This window comes from Hibiscus syriacus, unplaced genomic scaffold (assembly GCF_006381635.1).
Source record: "Hibiscus syriacus cultivar Baekdansim isolate YM2019G1 unplaced genomic scaffold, ASM638163v2 tig00000778_pilon, whole genome shotgun sequence".
NCBI lineage: Eukaryota > Viridiplantae > Streptophyta > Magnoliopsida > Malvales > Malvaceae > Hibiscus > Hibiscus syriacus.
This window is the reverse complement of record NW_024061825.1, coordinates 437526-454394: the sequence shown is the minus strand read 5'-3', so window position 1 is coordinate 454394 and position 16869 is coordinate 437526. Positions and strand designations below refer to the sequence as shown.

General features: G+C 34.9%; 2 pseudogenes; both read right to left on the bottom strand.

Moving 5' to 3' along the window:
- Window positions 1-11396: 11396 nt before the first annotated feature.
- Window positions 11397-13260, bottom strand: LOC120219321 (annotated as a pseudogene).
- A 289-nt stretch (window positions 13261-13549) lies between these two features.
- On the bottom strand, window positions 13550-16780 carry LOC120113908 (annotated as a pseudogene).
- Window positions 16781-16869: the final 89 nt, after the last annotated feature.

Here is a 16869-nt window from a genome sequence, read left to right as displayed (position 1 = left end):
CTTTTTTATAAAACATATATATATACCCCCATCCGTTCACATCATAAATGTGTAGATTCCCCAGAACCATACACTCAACCGCACATGCCATTTAGACCCTGAGCACAAAGCCGAGGAGCCTGCAGATAATCTTCCTCCAACAATAAACCCCCCAGATAAAACATTTCTCCGTCGGTAAATGGAGATATCAGAAATCAAAACAGAATTCAGATCAGATATCAGAACAGAATCCAGATCAGAAATCAGAACAGAATTCAGGTAATGTATCAGAACAGAATTAAAGTCAGAAATCAGATAAAATATTTATATGATTAGGGAACACACCGGAGTTTACAGATATTATTCAAAGGTATTGGATAATCTTAACAGGTAGAGAAACATGAATCTTCAGTATACCGATAGGATATTGGAATTTAGAATCACTATTGGAAGAGTTCATTAACTGACAGAATCATCAGTTATTCAGAATGTGAATTATGAGGATCATATCTTATTCGGACAATTTTCAGAAGATGTAAGTAATCAGAAGGGTATTCAGAATCCTTTGCATCCATGTCAATTGATTGGATAATCGAACAACTTGAGAACGAAGATTCAGAACCTTAATAATCTATGTCGACTGGTTAATTCATTTTCCTTCCAGGGTATTTACTCTTTAATACCACAAATTCTTGTTCATATATCATTTTCGAAATTAACGTTGAATAAATCTTCCAATGTCTTTATTTCATGTTCACGCTTTCACCATATCATGAAATACTGACGTACTTGATTTTGTAATTCATAATCCATAAGAACATTACATCATATATGTTCATTAACATTTCCAGATTTATCCAACTCACTTATTCAATCCTCAGTCCTTATGGTTACTTAATTTATTTAGCATTCAAGTCCATTCCAGATACTTCGGGATTTTCCAGAGTAATTCAAGCGTTCCTGATTTTCAGACACATGATGCACTTCTGTTCCATTCAATTTGGTCTTTGTGGTTGATTTGTCGAGCAAACGTCCAATTCTTAGTACTGAATGTGATCCAGAGTTGAACTAAGTTGAATACTTCCAAAATTTATCATCGAGTCAAACTTAAGAAGACGAACACGCATTCCAGTAATATCTATGCCATTCAGGTATTGATATAGCTTTAGGGTTGATCTACTCACTTAAATTGTGTTCGATTACTTTTAAAGGTAGGCCAATACCTATGCTTATTTGGATTCCTTAATTAATCCAATGCATTTACTTGGTATAGGTCATGAGGGTATTTTGGTAATTTTGGTGTTCAGTTTTATTCCATTCATTTCAGAGCTCGAGGATATCCAATCATTCCTGAGCTTGGTGATATTCTTGGGTCATTTCCATTACAGGGGTATTTTGGTCATTTTACAGATCTACGGTATTTCAATCTTTTCCTGCCATCCGATCTTATTATTTAATTCAATCTTATCATTTACTTCAGTCCTTTCGAATAATTCTAACAGCAGAATACCCCCGATAAATTACTCTTCAAGTATTTACTCATTATTTGAATATTTTTCGGGTCAAGTGTCTTCTCAGATTTTACAAACGGAATATCATAAATTTTTCTGTACAAAGACAGGATCTTAACAATTAAATTCGTACTTAATCGAGTTAAGTACAAATCCTCAAAGTACTTTCTCATTCAGGGTCAATTCAGACTATTTTATCTCTCAAGGGCATTTTCGTAATTTCTTAACCTACCGGAGTATTATCATAATTTCCCATCCAAGTACCTTTAACATTTAACCTTTGATGAAATAAACTATAAGTTACAAACCCATGTTGATTTCTTTATCACTAAGCACAGAACTTGTAATTTAATTCTAACAATCCCTCAATTTCTTATAAAAATCATCTGAACCATAATCAATTACTGAACCCTTTTACTGTATTCAGATCAAGTGTAGAAACTAATTAACTACACAAATGAGACCAACATTATCTTAATCATGCATTTACCAATATTCACATGTTTCATAAAGCATAAAGAGGTAGTAAAGTATTACCTCGATTTTCGTGCAATACTGATCGACCATAAAAATTCCATTCGAATGCCTTTGATTTTCAATTCAACTTCCAATAATTCCTCAGATACATATCAACATAAATTAGATCAGAAACAGAGCTTAATTACGATAAACGGATCGAATCGGGTGATAAATCAGTGAAAGACGGCTTACCGGGTTCGAATTTGGCGAAACGGACTTCGGATTCAGGACGTCGAGGTCTTCGGGTTCGAATTTCAAAAAACGGACAGCGGAATCGGATTTGGAACGTCGAAAAATGTCAGGATAGGTATACTCGGTCGAAGTCAAAGGTCGTTTAATGCCCGGTCAAAGTTTTGGTTAACAGTGGTCAACGCCGGTCAACGGTCAACGGGTCAACGGGTCGAGTCAATGGGTCGGGTCGGGTCAACTGGTCAGGTAAACGGGTCGGGTCGGGTTATGACCGGTCAAACCGGTCAAATGGGTTACAAAACCGGTCAAACTGGTCATTTTTCCTTCCCCCACGCACAGTGGCGGCGCGTGAACAGTGATAAAATCCCGGAAAAATTTCTAAAAATTATTTTGAGCGATTTCGAGATACTTACAAAGCTCGGTTCATAATTTTGAACGGCGGAGAGCTCGATTTCAACAAATCGAAAACTTTGACCGCTTCACCTTCTCACGCGCCGCCGTCGACGGAGACCAAGGATGACACCGGCAGACTCGGAACGATGCAACGAACACGATGGTGCTGGAGGTGTCATAAACGGATGACCCGATCATCGTGAATCGATGAAAAACCAACAAAAATCGAGTTATTACCGACGATACTTCCGACTGAAATTAACGACGAACGACGACGATTCACGACGAAAGGTTTGAGGGATTTTGTTCCTCAGTTGACAACGAACACGATGGTGGTTTCTGCTCGTCGTTTGGAGGTCGGGCGGCGAGTAGATCGGAGTTGGAAGGAGGGTAGTTGGAGAAGACAAAACTGGAAAAAATATGAAAACCTGCGCACATGAGAAGAAATTTATAATTCAACATATATAAAAATTGGTTAAATCATGGGTTTAGCCACTGAATTTCCTACACTTTATAAAACGGTCTGCCAACTTTAAAACTTTACAATTTAACCCACTGTTTCTTTCAAAATACCAAATTAAATCCACTACTTTATAATTTCTTAAATTTAGCCCCTAAATTGGGGTGTTACAAATATGATTTGCATACCCACACACATATATATCAATTGCATGTTGATATTGCAGTGAAAATCTACACTTTTTTCAACATAAAAATGGTAAATAGTGTTTGGGTTACGGGCATTACATAGTGAATTTTTTTTTCATTGAAATAAAATGTTGATATTGCATGTTCGACAAGTTCATGGTATATACTATGAAGAAACCTTTTCCTCTGTTTCTATGTTTAAATCCATCCGGATTTTGCTTACAATAGATGCATTCCATTATTATGAAATATGTCAAATGGACGTCAAAACATCTTTCCTTAATGGAAAACTCGAAGAGGATGTGTATATGACATAACCAAAAGGTTTAGTCGCTCCAGGAAATGTTGGAAAGGTTTGCAAGCAACAAAGGTCTATTTATGAACTAAAGCAAGCTTCTCAAAGTTGCAATCTTCGTTTCAATGATGCAATCAAAGAGTTTGGTTTTATCAGAAACGAAGACGAACCTTGTGTTTATAAGAAGGCTAGTGGGAGCATTGTTTCTTTCCTAATCTTGTATGTAGGCGACATACTCATCATAGGAAATGATATACCTACTTTACAGTCTATTAAGACTTCGTTAGGTAGTTACTTTTCTATGAAAGATTTGGGTGAGACAACGTATATCCTAGGAGTTAAGATCTAGATGACTTCTAGGTCTGAGGCAAAGTACATATATAGACAAAGTGATGAAAATGTTCAGTATGGAAGAATTCAAGAAAGGATTCTTGCCTATGAGACATGGTATTTCTCTTTCGAAAAAATATCTCATTCGACACCACAAGAAAGAGAACAAATGAGTAAGATTCTATATGCTTCGACTATTGGTTCTATCATGTATGTCAAGATATGTACTCGACCAGATGTATCGTATGCTTTGAGCATGATGAGTTGGCATCAGGCGAATCATGGTGAAAACGCTGGGTTGCAGTTAAAAATATCCTGACGTATTTAAGAAGAACTAAGGATATTTTTCTTGTCTATGGAGACGAAAAAGAGTTTAGTGTAAAAGGTTATATTGACGCCATCTTCCAAACTGACAAGGATGACTCATGATCGCAATCAGATTTTGTGTTTTGTCTTAACATATATGTTGTGAGCTAGATAAGTTCAAAGCAAGACACAGTAGTTGATTCTACAACAGAGACTGAGTATATTGCAACCAGTGAAGTAGCAAAAGAGGTTGTTTAGATCAAGAAGTTCATATTCGAACTAGGGTTGTTCCTAGCATGTCAGATGATGTAGAACTTTGTTGTGATAACAATGGAGCCATTGCATAAGTAAAAGAACCAAGATCTCATCAATTATCCAAACATATTCTTAGGAACTTCCATCTCATTCAAAAGATCATAGATCGATGATATATGGAAATATACATAGTACACACGGATGACAACATTACTGATCCCTTAACGAATCCTCTGACACAGCAGAAGCATAATCGTCACACTGAGCCAATCAGTGTTAGATATGCGAGTGATTGGTCTTAGTGCTAGTGGGAGATTGTTAGAGTATGCGCAAATACTAATTATATAATGATTGTAATGATACATTTTATTTACCAATTTTATTTGATAAAGGCATTGCCATTATTATTTTCAGTTATATATATATATGTTTAATATAAACTGAAAGATAATAAAGTCCATATAATAATGTAATTATTATTATTAAAATATCCTTAGTCAAGTATTATTATGGGAATGGACAATAATATGCTTAAGACTAACATGTTATTGATTGATAACTGAGTTTTCATTGACATAGAGATGTCAGAATTGATACATGATTATATTGTTAGAGAACAATGTATTGAATTAACCCAATATGAGCATATGTCTTGGATTATTATGTGACGATCACAATATTTCTCATGGTGATGACTACATGTATGATCCTTAGACTTGAGATCATTACTATCTCAACATATATTGTTATATGTTTTGATACAATTAAACATGTTTCGTAATCGGTTGCACTATAAAGACTATTATTGAATATATCTCGATATATGTAGTGGGGTATGTATGATTAAGATATGATTTGTTCTTCCTACACAATAGTAAATATATCACAGGCCACTTGATTGAATGAGTGCTCGAATAAGTTGATATGAGATATTACAAATTATTCGTTAATTATAGTCTACTCTAGATATCAAGAAACAATAGATGGACTATACAAGTGTGACTATTCCAAGACTTGTGCCTATTCTAAATATAAAGGACAAATGGATGTAATACTAAAAGAGTTAATCACGAAGATGATAAGTCGAATCATAATTTCTTGTAACTTAGGTGACAATGATATATTGCTAGATGTTACTCATTGTTTGTAATATTAGAATTATTCTAATAATTACTACTAACACTACAAGAATTTACAGGGTCAAACCCCATGGTTCAAATTATCAAAGATTTACAATTTGTTGTATGTTAATAAAATATATATCTAGAGTTAATATATGTATATCTGATATACATATGATTTTAATTATCCTGAATATGGTAAGTAAACATTAAAATAATGTAGTTCTGATTACAACTCTTTTAATGGATATTTAATTCGAAATAATTAAATAAGAGTTTAAATAAACATTAAAGAGTGTAATTCAAATTATAAGTCTTTAATAAATATTTAATTTGAATTAATTAAATAAGATTTTAATTAATTTGAAATAACAAAACCCTAATATGTTAGGGTAACTCGGATATTTAAAGATAAGTGAGGTCTAGCAGCCGTACATCATCTTCAGACGTTTTCTCAAAACCGTTTTTGGAAAAAGTTAAATTTTGGTCTCAATCGGGTGAACTAAGTAGAAGCCGAGACGTTCTAGGATTCGAACCGTTCGTGATCATCGATAGTTGTTGTTGTCTTTGCTGATTTACAAGGAACCTAATGTAACTAATCACATTCCTTCATCCCGGTTTCGGATTTTACGTACTTGGATCATTGGTGAGACCGTCGCGTTTTGTTTCCGCTGCGCCATGGGGTGCACCGACAATCCCAACATTATTCTCGGGTAAAAATAGGGTGAATCCTAATGCCCAAACCATATCAAAGCACCAAATTTCTTGTGTAGTCTCAAAATGTATCATGCCATAAGTTCTAGATTTTCAAATTTAGTTCGATACACTCAAACAAGAAGACGAGCATTAAAATTAAGAAACATGCTCAAGGCTCAAATCTTACCAAAGTGTGTTCATTAGTCAAGTTAGGTGAAATTCAATTGACAAAGTCAAACAATGTCACGATGTAGTCAAATTAAATTCCTACTCATGCAATTTAACTATCAAGAATGTTCATACTCAAAATAATCACATGGAGTTAAGCAATCATAACATGCTAAAAATAACCAACAAATGAAAATTTTCAACCAAGTTCAACCAACCATGCAATGAAACAACTTCACAAGACAAGTAAGATGAAATTCAATGAAGTCTTTACTCTTCTCACTTAATCGTATTGAACCAATAGGGAAATAAAATATAAAGTGCAAGGCAAGGGGTAAAAATACTCCATGTGCTTATCAACAATGATGGCAAATGGGTTGTTCGATTGTGTTCGACCGCTCAAAGAGAAATTATCGAAGCGCGGATTGATGCCAAAGTTTCCTGCATAGCCAAAGGGAAATATCATTAGTAATGGGTAACAAAAATAAGCTCGTGTATTTACCTCAAATTTTCTGATTTGACAGTGGGTGATGGTGTTTGTGATTAATCGACGAAAGACAAAGAGCAGAGATGAAAATAGAATGAGCGGCGGTGGCACAGTGAAAAGCAAAAATCAGCATTATGCAAGCGACGATCTAAGTAGTGAACGACGAGCAATGAGAGCATGTTAGCAATGAGGCATGAACGAGTTCGAGAGGTGGAGGCATGTGTGCTTGCTTTCGATGCCCACTACAATGAGGAGGACGAGAAGGGGTCGGTTCAAAATCGCTTAGAACTTGCACAAATTCTAGAGTGGTGAATCGACATCGGTGGGGGCGACGATGTTAGCAATCGACAGTAGCTATGGGGAAAGAAATAAAAAGAAAAGAAAGGGTGGAAACGAAGAATCGAGTGAGGGAAGGAAAATAAGAAGAAAAAAAGGTGAAAGTGTTAAGTCACGTGTGGAATAAAGAAAAATAAAAAGGGAAACAAGTTGAATGGGTTTAGGATTTATGGAAGGTGATAAGGTGCGCCCCAGAGGTATTTAAAAAAATAAGAAAAATGTTGGTTGGTCAAACTTATTGGGGATATGTTTTAAATTGGGGGGAAATTGTATTGAAATGGGTGATAGAAAAGTGATGAAATTGGGGGTTGCTAACGTGCGTCGCGCCCTATATGGCTTTGCTAATGTGCGTCATTTAATGAAACAGTTTGTTCCACCTTTTTATTGATTTGCTACTGCTTGGAGGTCTGAATAAAATGCATGATTCAAATGAAAACACTTCTTGGCTTTGATTAAGCCTGAATAAATTTACCGGGTCACCTGAAAAATTAAAATAGAAATTAACAGAAGAAAAATTAAAATTCAAGAAAAATAAAAGAAATGAAATTAAAAATGGTTTATCTCCCACGAAAACGCTTTGTTTAATGTCATTTAGCTCGATGACCTAGTTATAGATTAAAATAAAACAATATCAGTAACTTGTCGAAATCTCTGAAAACGGCGCTAATTTTGACAATCGTCGTTTTACTCGTCAAAATAAAATAATTCTCTTCAAATAAAATAAATAAGTAATATAGTAAAGAGGATTGATACACAGGGACTTAGTAATTTTTTATGCAATTTCGTACCGATTTCAATCCAGGAAACTGCAACAAAAATAAATAAAAATAAATGGGGTTGTCGTGAATGAGATGAAGAAAATGAAAGTAAAAAAATAATGATCAAGATAAAATAAATGGAAGCGTAAATAAAGATTAAAAATAATAATGAGAAAATTGCCTCGAGCTAGCTTTGTTTCAGTTGCATTGATCACCGAAATGGATTTTTACTCTAGGATTCATGTCAGTTACAGTCTACAAGGCCCAATCCATTGTAACTTGACATTCTCTCATGTAACTGATCTTCCTAAGTCTATCTTTGAAAGATGATTCTTTAAGTGGATTAACCACAACTATTGTTGTTAGAACAATCAGAATTAATTAAAAAATATTCTAAAATTATAACATACTTTATTATTATTTTGATTTTAATTTATATAATTATTTAAATGAAAATGTATGTAAAATCTGATCACAACAAGTAAATATATATGGAACGATGCAGTAAATTTTTATTACAATATATGTAAAATCTGATAAAAAAATAAATAACTTTCAATAATTTGTGAGATTTTACAATATGATCAAGGTTTTATCAATAGGGCCACGACTGATAAAATAATGGAACGTGCAATAAATGAATTGGACCACACTTGAGAAAAAGTAATTGCCGCGACATTATTGAGCTGTTCATTTATTGCACGTTCCATTATTTTATCAACCGTGGCCCTATTGATAAAACTTTGATCATATTGTAAAATCTCACAAATTATTGAAAGTTATTTATTTTTTTTATCAGATTTTACATATATTGTAATAAAAATTTACTGCATCGTTCCATATATATTTACTTGTTGTGATCAGATTTTACATACGTTTTCATTTAAATAATTATATAAATTAAAATCAAAATAATAATAAAGTATGTTATAATTGTAGAATATTTTTTTAATTAATCACGGGTATCCGGTCTATTGACCGACTTCATTTTTTTAAATTAAAGAGTCATATTTACTCAAATTTTGATACTTACATTTTCTATCGATTGGGATATTTATTGTCACGTTCACAATTAAATTCATATGTATCCATCTATGGACCAATATGATAAGGATTTTTTTGTATAGTTATTAGTATTTGTTTCATTTGTCGATTAATCTAATTTTTTTATCAAAAAAATTATTATGAGATGATTTTTTATATCGTAATAAAATTAATAAAATTTTATTTAATTTTAAAATATTGCATATGAATTGTTAATTTAGAATTCATCAAGTGATTTCAATTGTAATAAGGAAATGCTATTTTTTATGTTAAATTAAATTTCTCACTAAAATTAAGATTAAATTCAAGTTCAAGTAATTATATTTGGGGAGTATATATTTTTTGAGTTTGTACTTTTTTCGTAAATTTAAATGAAAATTAAAATATCTTTGGTCGTTTTATGTATAAATAGCTAATCTCTTGAGCCTTTGGATAAATTATCGTATAATTATTTATTATAATTTTTCATGCAAGAATACCCGATTAATTTTTTTCTTCTATAATTTAATATTGTAATAAAAATTCATTTAATTTCGTGGTCCGAATGATAGAGACTTGACTATTACATAAAATCTCGTAAATTATTGGAAGCTAGGCGAGCAATAATAATTACACAAACATTAGCAATTATTTGTGCAATTTATCCTTTTTAATTTCATAAATTTATTGTGTCACGTTAAGAATATATTAAAGGTCTAACGGCAATTGACCATTAGCAGTCACATCTTAGTTAAACAAAAATGAAAGTAACCAAACATTATGTTTTTTTTTTTGAATTTATTGAGGAAAAGTGTACAAAACTTAAATAAAAGTGATTCATTATGCAGTTTATCATTTAATTAAATACATCATTTTTATTATTTTTTAAATAATACTTTTAGATTTATGAAAACTTAACTAAATTAGTCAAACATGCTTTCATACATTTGTAATATGTTTCTATAATTAATGACGGAAAAAGATTTTAGAAAAGCAATACTAACCCATAAACTTAGTATATCAACTACTAATGTTTAGAACATAATTAAAACTGGTTTTTTAGGGTTATTATTCGACATATAGTCATTAAAGAAATTGATAGTAAATCTTGCACTAATAAATGATAATCATGTGACTTTAGACACGATCGATCCTGGTTATTTTTTTGCTCGGGACGAAAAACAAAATGGCTCTTAATTTTAAAAAAAATTTAAGAAATGTATAATATAATTTTTTATTAGAATTTTTTATTTAAATTAAACAAATAATAATTTATTACAATATAAAAATGTCAAAAAATATATTGAAGCGTACAAATACTTATAAAAAAAACATTGTCTTCGAGCATTTCTTGATGCAAAACCATTGATAATAGTGTCAACATTAATGTTTTTCAACATATTTTTCTCAACACATAACATAGCATTTGAAAAACAAAAGAACGATCTTATATAGAATTTATAAATATATAAAAATCAAAATAAATAATTTGAAAACATGATCTACCTAGAATTTTAAAGAGAAACAAATAAGGTTAATAAAATTTTCATTGATATGGAAAATCGGGAAAGAAATTTGGTGAATTGATGGTGGAAATTTGGAAAGACCCAGAGATTCAATTGAATTTGTTTTGAATTTTGGGAAATAAATATTGAATTAGAGTTTCACGGGAAGATGAATAGTTTGGAAATACCAAATATTGAATTTAAAAAGACCAAAATTAATGAAATTCAGTGATGATAATTGACACTTTAATAAACTTATGGGTTCCATTGTTTTATTTTTCATTTTATTTAAATTTATTATAAAAAATAAGAGAAAATATTATACTAATATTTTTAAAATTTGTGGGCCCTGAGCGAGAGCCTCTTTTACCTTGGCCCATTATCCACCTTGCAGGTACTTTAGAATCTGCATCTGAAGATGGTGAATGAGTGATCCGAAGCTTTATTGTATTGAAAGCGTCTAGTTGGAATCCGGCAAGCGACGGTGAAGAAAGAGGCAGATACTGCTCTAAGACGAGATCGAGGCCCATTAGCGTTAAGGACTAGACGGGAACCTGAAAGCGAACAAAGGATTAACAGATGCAATCTGCACCACTGCACCAGCCTGAACTTACAAATGCACCTGTTACAAAAGCATGTAGAGCTTCACTTGTATGGGCACACACTCCCACCTGAATCATAATTCACTAAATGAATTCGAGTATAACAGTTTTCATGTGGATTTAATTTGGCACAATGATTACTCGAATGTTCAATGCATTGTACTTTGGAGTTTGGATGTCAAAAACTAATACAGGACATAATGAGATTTAAAAGGTACTTTTATTTAGAAAATAATTTTTTTATATTACACGAGATTCACTAAAAATCGAAACGAAACACTAATCGCCATCACTTCCGTAGTCACAAAGAGATAGGAGACCTGTGCTCGTTTCTTCTTTCTTCTCTTCCTTTGCCGGTTTCTTCACAATGATCATTGATGGCTTGAAAGGAGCTCGACGACTCCCCGAAACACTAGAACCTGTTCATTATCAAATATCATAAGGATTATGATATATGTTCATAGATTATTTTAAAATGGTATACAATGTAATAATGCTACAAATCCTTTACTGCTGGAATCCTCAGGAAGATCAGCTTTTGTCAAAGCATCTGTTGGGTTACTTGAAGCTTCCTCAGACACCTTCCTCCTCTGCATACCATACAAACCAAAGCACAATTATCTCAGAAGTATGATCAGGCTACAATTTAAATGCAAAAGAAAAAATAAACACCACAAATACCAGTTCTACAAACATGCTTCAATTTCAATGCGTGTTTATGCATTCTTTAACCAATAAAAAATATCTGAAATATCGGTTTACTAGTATGCATTTAGAAAATGTTTCAACTCTGTGTACATGATGTTTTTACTAACTTAAGTTGCACCATATAGTACCTTTGAGCTATCATTTGAGGTTTCACCATTGCCACTGGATAAATGGGTCAAATCCTCATCATCGTTGAAAACGTCATCTGAAATCCTTCGAACCATTTCCTTTGGCCTCTGCATTAAAGTTTACACCAAGTTAGAAACATGACAACCAAGAACGAAGACGGGTGTTAAGAAAAGCAATAATCCAATAACCTGGAAAATCGATTTTATAAGGGCTTCATCTTCTTCTTCTATTTTCTTCTCCTGTTAGCACATTATTACCTTGTAGTCAGAATCAGGAGGAAAAGAAAATCTAAGCATACTAAGCAATTTGCTAATCACTTATCATGCTAATGTTCTGTTTGTATGCACAGTCATGTCCCTCTCTCAACAAGTATTGAAGGTATATAATGCAAACATTCATAAAGATTTAAGAGAAATTGCAGTTTAAGCATAACTCAACAAGACTATCCAAATAGAATACAAATGAAGCACTCGTGAGACTTTCTGCAAAATAACCGCTTTAGCTAGAAAGAAATAAATAGAAGTATTTTTACCTTTTCTGAAGCAGTGCGCTGCAAGGTCTCCAGCATTGCCTCTACGCTCACGGTCTCATGTCTGGACTGCAATATAAGATACACAGACATAATCAAAACAAAGTAAATACTTGCATTAGTTTTATAATAGTAATCTTGCAGGTATCTCTTGCATATTAAACAAAAGTCGGTTCAAGTGTTTAGCTACCTTCATAGACTTCATTTCATCAAGTGCAGCAAGGATGTCCATCTCCCTTTTCGAATCCAAGGTTCTGTTCTCCAAAGATTTCATGGCATCCCCCATTTCTTCTGATTCTCTTTTCTGTCTCTCTTTCTCTGCTTCCTAACAAAAGGAAAGATGGAAGATATCATTATACAGGTCATTACTGCATATCCAATGATGTTAAAAGAACTATAGCAATGAGCTCTCACCTCATCCTCAGCACGCCAAGGTTCAAAATTTCTTGTTGCACCCATTCAACAACATAATCTGAATTTTTAAGAGTCAGAAGAATGCTTCAACTTACCCCGCCGATAACATCTTCTTTGCGAGAATTGAACTTCGTGCCTTTGTAGATGTAATTCACACATGTACTACAACGGATGCTCATCGGAAGCATCATCCGCACCTTCATCTGTAGATTCTTTGGTCGCCGGGCCCTCGGAAGCTTCGACGGATCAAAGTCCGGCGGGTAATACTTGTTGAGCACTTTTCGTTCTCCCATCTTCGCGGATCACAGATTTTGATTAGCTATTCAATTCGAAACACAAGAGAGTAATGCAGATGAAGAGAGCAGTCGATCTTCCAATTTCAAGTTTAGGGTTTCGAAAAAAAGCAGAAGGCTTTGGCGATTTGAAATTATAAATCTCTTCATTTATTTAATTCATTCATCTAAGTATCTTCGACATTATGAGAAAATATTTAAATTATTAAATTAATTTATTGTATCAAATCCTAACAATTGAGATGGATGTGTAAACATATATTCAAAATTATAATTTGTGTTGCTTTAATCCAGAATCGTTGTGTCACACACTTCACCAAAAAACAAGAACAAGAGCAATCCCAACGTTTTCCTCTTTCAACTTTTTTCCAACAATTAATTGATCTTTTTTTCCTTTTCACTTGCTGTCAGTGAAATCTGCATCGATTACATCCTCATCAGGCCCCTTGTTTGATGAATCTGAAGCTCCACTTTCGCCACCGGGTGCAGGTCCGGCACCGGCACCGGCACCGGGTTGGTTGTAAAGTGACTGACCAAGTTGCATCACTTCTTGGTTGAGTGCAGCCATGGCATCCTTCATACCTTGTGTTGAGTCCTGTGATATTGCATCCCTCAGTTCTTGCAACTTTGTCTCTACTTTCTCTTTCACCGGACCCGGGACCTTGTCTCCAAGCTCCTTCAGCTGCTTCTCGGTCTGGTAGACCACAGAATCGGCTTGGTTCTTTGTGTCGATGGCGTCCCTTCTCTCCTTATCTTCCTTCGCAAACTTCTCGGCTTCCTTTACCATTCTATTAACCTGCGTATTTCGACAAAAGATTCGAGCAAAGGTTTACTATCACTACTTGCATCCGAATACATGGGAGAAACAATAGAAATACATCCCAAATTTAAATGAGCATGCCTCATCATTCGGCAAAGTACTAGCACCGGTAATAGTGATGTCCTGCTTCTTCCCGGTTCCTTTATCAATAGCAGTGACTGAGAGGATGCCATTGGCATCAATGTCGAATTTGACTTCAATCTGTGGAACACCACGTGGTGCCGGTGGGATACCATCAAGTCGGAAACTGCCGAGAGATTTGTTATCCCGAACAAACTCTCTTTCACCTTGGAGTACACTGATCTCAACACTCGTCTGGCCGTCGGCAGCTGTGGAAAACACCTCTGATTTTGAGGTTGGAAGTGTGGTGTTTCTTGGGATGATTTTGGTCATAACACCACCAAGAGTTTCTAGACCAAGTGACAACGGGGTCACATCCAAAAGCACAATATCACTGACATCCCCAGATAAAACACCGGCCTACGACGGACACAAAGAGACAACGGAAAACATTAAAAATATAATTTAAACAATCATAAGATTTGATAAGCAAGTAAACAACTCCATGCAGCATTCAACTGCAAAGGAACAATTACTATAGAAACGGCAACAAACTTAAAGCAATGAATAACCCAACCTGAACTGCAGCCCCCAAGGCAACAACTTCATCTGGATTAACAGTCACGTTAGGTTCCTTGCCGGTCAACTTCCTCACAAGTTCCTGAACAGCTGGGATTCGTGTCGATCCGCCAACAAGAATCACCTCATCTATATCCTTAAAGGAGAGTTTTGCGTCCCTCAGGGAATTTTCCACCGGTGTCTTGAGCCTATAGAATACATTATATTGAACTTAAGATCATTAGTGATTAAGCCCAAAAATTTGGAACATTACAGACGTACCCCCCCTCCCCCCACAACTCGTAAATAAAGAGATTGAATGGATAAAAACTACCTGTCAAGAAGGTCTGAGCACAATTCCTCAAACTTAACCCTTGTAAGGGTGGTCTCAATGTGTTTAGGCCCATCTGCAGTTGCGGTTATGAAAGGTAAACTGGAACAACGAAAAAGGTTGCATTAATGAACACCTAAAAATGCACGAACAAATATGTCGACGAAGAAAATACGGGGAGAGAATTGCCTTATGTTTGCTTGAGTCAAAGATGATAACTCCATTTTAGCCTTCTCAGCTGTCTCGGTTAACCGTTGAAGAGCTTGCTTGTCTTTCAAAAGATCAATGCCTTCATCTCTCTTGAAGCTGTCAGAAAGCCAGTCAACAATTCTCTGCACGCAAAATATAAGAATACTTCAGCATTCAGCACTGAAAAATACAACTAAATGAAAGAAGAATGTTCATTAGTCCGAGTATAATTACCTTATCAAAGTCGTCACCACCCAAATGAGTGTCCCCAGATGTAGAGAGCACCTCAAACACACCATCACCAACCTCAAGCACTGTAAACATATTAACAAATAAACAATTAAACAAACGTTGGCATACCCACCACATTGCTCCAACTCTTCATATTTTTGAATTACCCGCCTCCAACACCCATGTTTGACATGAGTATGGATATGACCTCCAGAGATTGACTATAGACATATTAGACACATGCATAATCGATACTCACAAATAAATCTTCCCCAACTAAACATTCTAAGAAAGCAAGATAGAAAGTCATATACATGCAGATAAACAGTTTCTTGACCTGCTACAGTACCTGAAACGTCAATGTACCACCTCCAAGATCAAACACAAGGATGGTTTCATTGTTCTTCTTCTCAAAACCATATGCCAAAGAGGCAGCAGTAGGCTCATTGATAATCCGAAGAACTTCTAACCCAGCAATTCGGCCAGCATCCTTCGTTGCTGTCCGTTGGGAATCATTGAAGTAAGCAGGGACAGTAACAACAGCTTTGGTCACTTTATCATTCAAAAACTTCGAAGCATCATCAACAAGCTTTCTCAAAACCTATAATCCAAAATCAATTACACATTAGCCGTGTAAAGATTCTAAATTTCTTACATACAAATTCGAAATTCCATAATTTATGTTCCAAAAAGTTGTCAAATTATCAAAATTTCAAGTCAAAGGGACTTGATAAACATAGCTATAATATACCTGAGCTGAAATTTCCTCGGCGGCAAATTGCTTACCAATGGCGGGACAATCAAGCTTAACATTGCCATTATCGTCTCTTACAACCCTGTAAGAAACCTGTTTCGATTCCTCATCCACCTCCGACATCTTCCTTCCGATAAACCTCTTCACCGAGAAGAAAGTATTCTCGGGGTTAACGACGGCCTGTCGCTTCGCAATCTGCCCAACCAACCTATCTCCATTCTTGGTATACGCCACCACAGACGGCGTCGTTCTCTGCCCTTCCGCATTCGTAACGATCGTGGGTTTCCCCCCTTCCATGGCGGCCACAGCCGAATTAGTAGTCCCGAGATCTATTCCGACTACTTTCTCGTTCAAAACTCTAACCGGCCCAATGTTGTACCGTCCAACTTTGCCGTTGGATTTCTGCAGCCTTAAAAAGGCGGCGTTCAACGGAGACGGTTTACCCAGCCGTTGACCGAAGAAAGCGGTCCTCTGTGAATGGTGGTTGGGTTTTCGCGGAGAGGCGAAACCCATACCGCCGAGAACGTGGATTTGAGCAGCGGAAGAAGCCATCGGAAAACGAACCCAAATTCGCAAAACGAATATAGAGAGCTAAAGGGAGAAATAGGAGGTGAAATGGGGAAGGGATTGTTGGCTGAGTAGGAGAAAGGGTTTTAAGAGAAACAAAATGGTTGTGACGAATGACTGCGTGTGGTTGGTGTGAGGGTTATGTTCTGACACGTGGACAGCTTC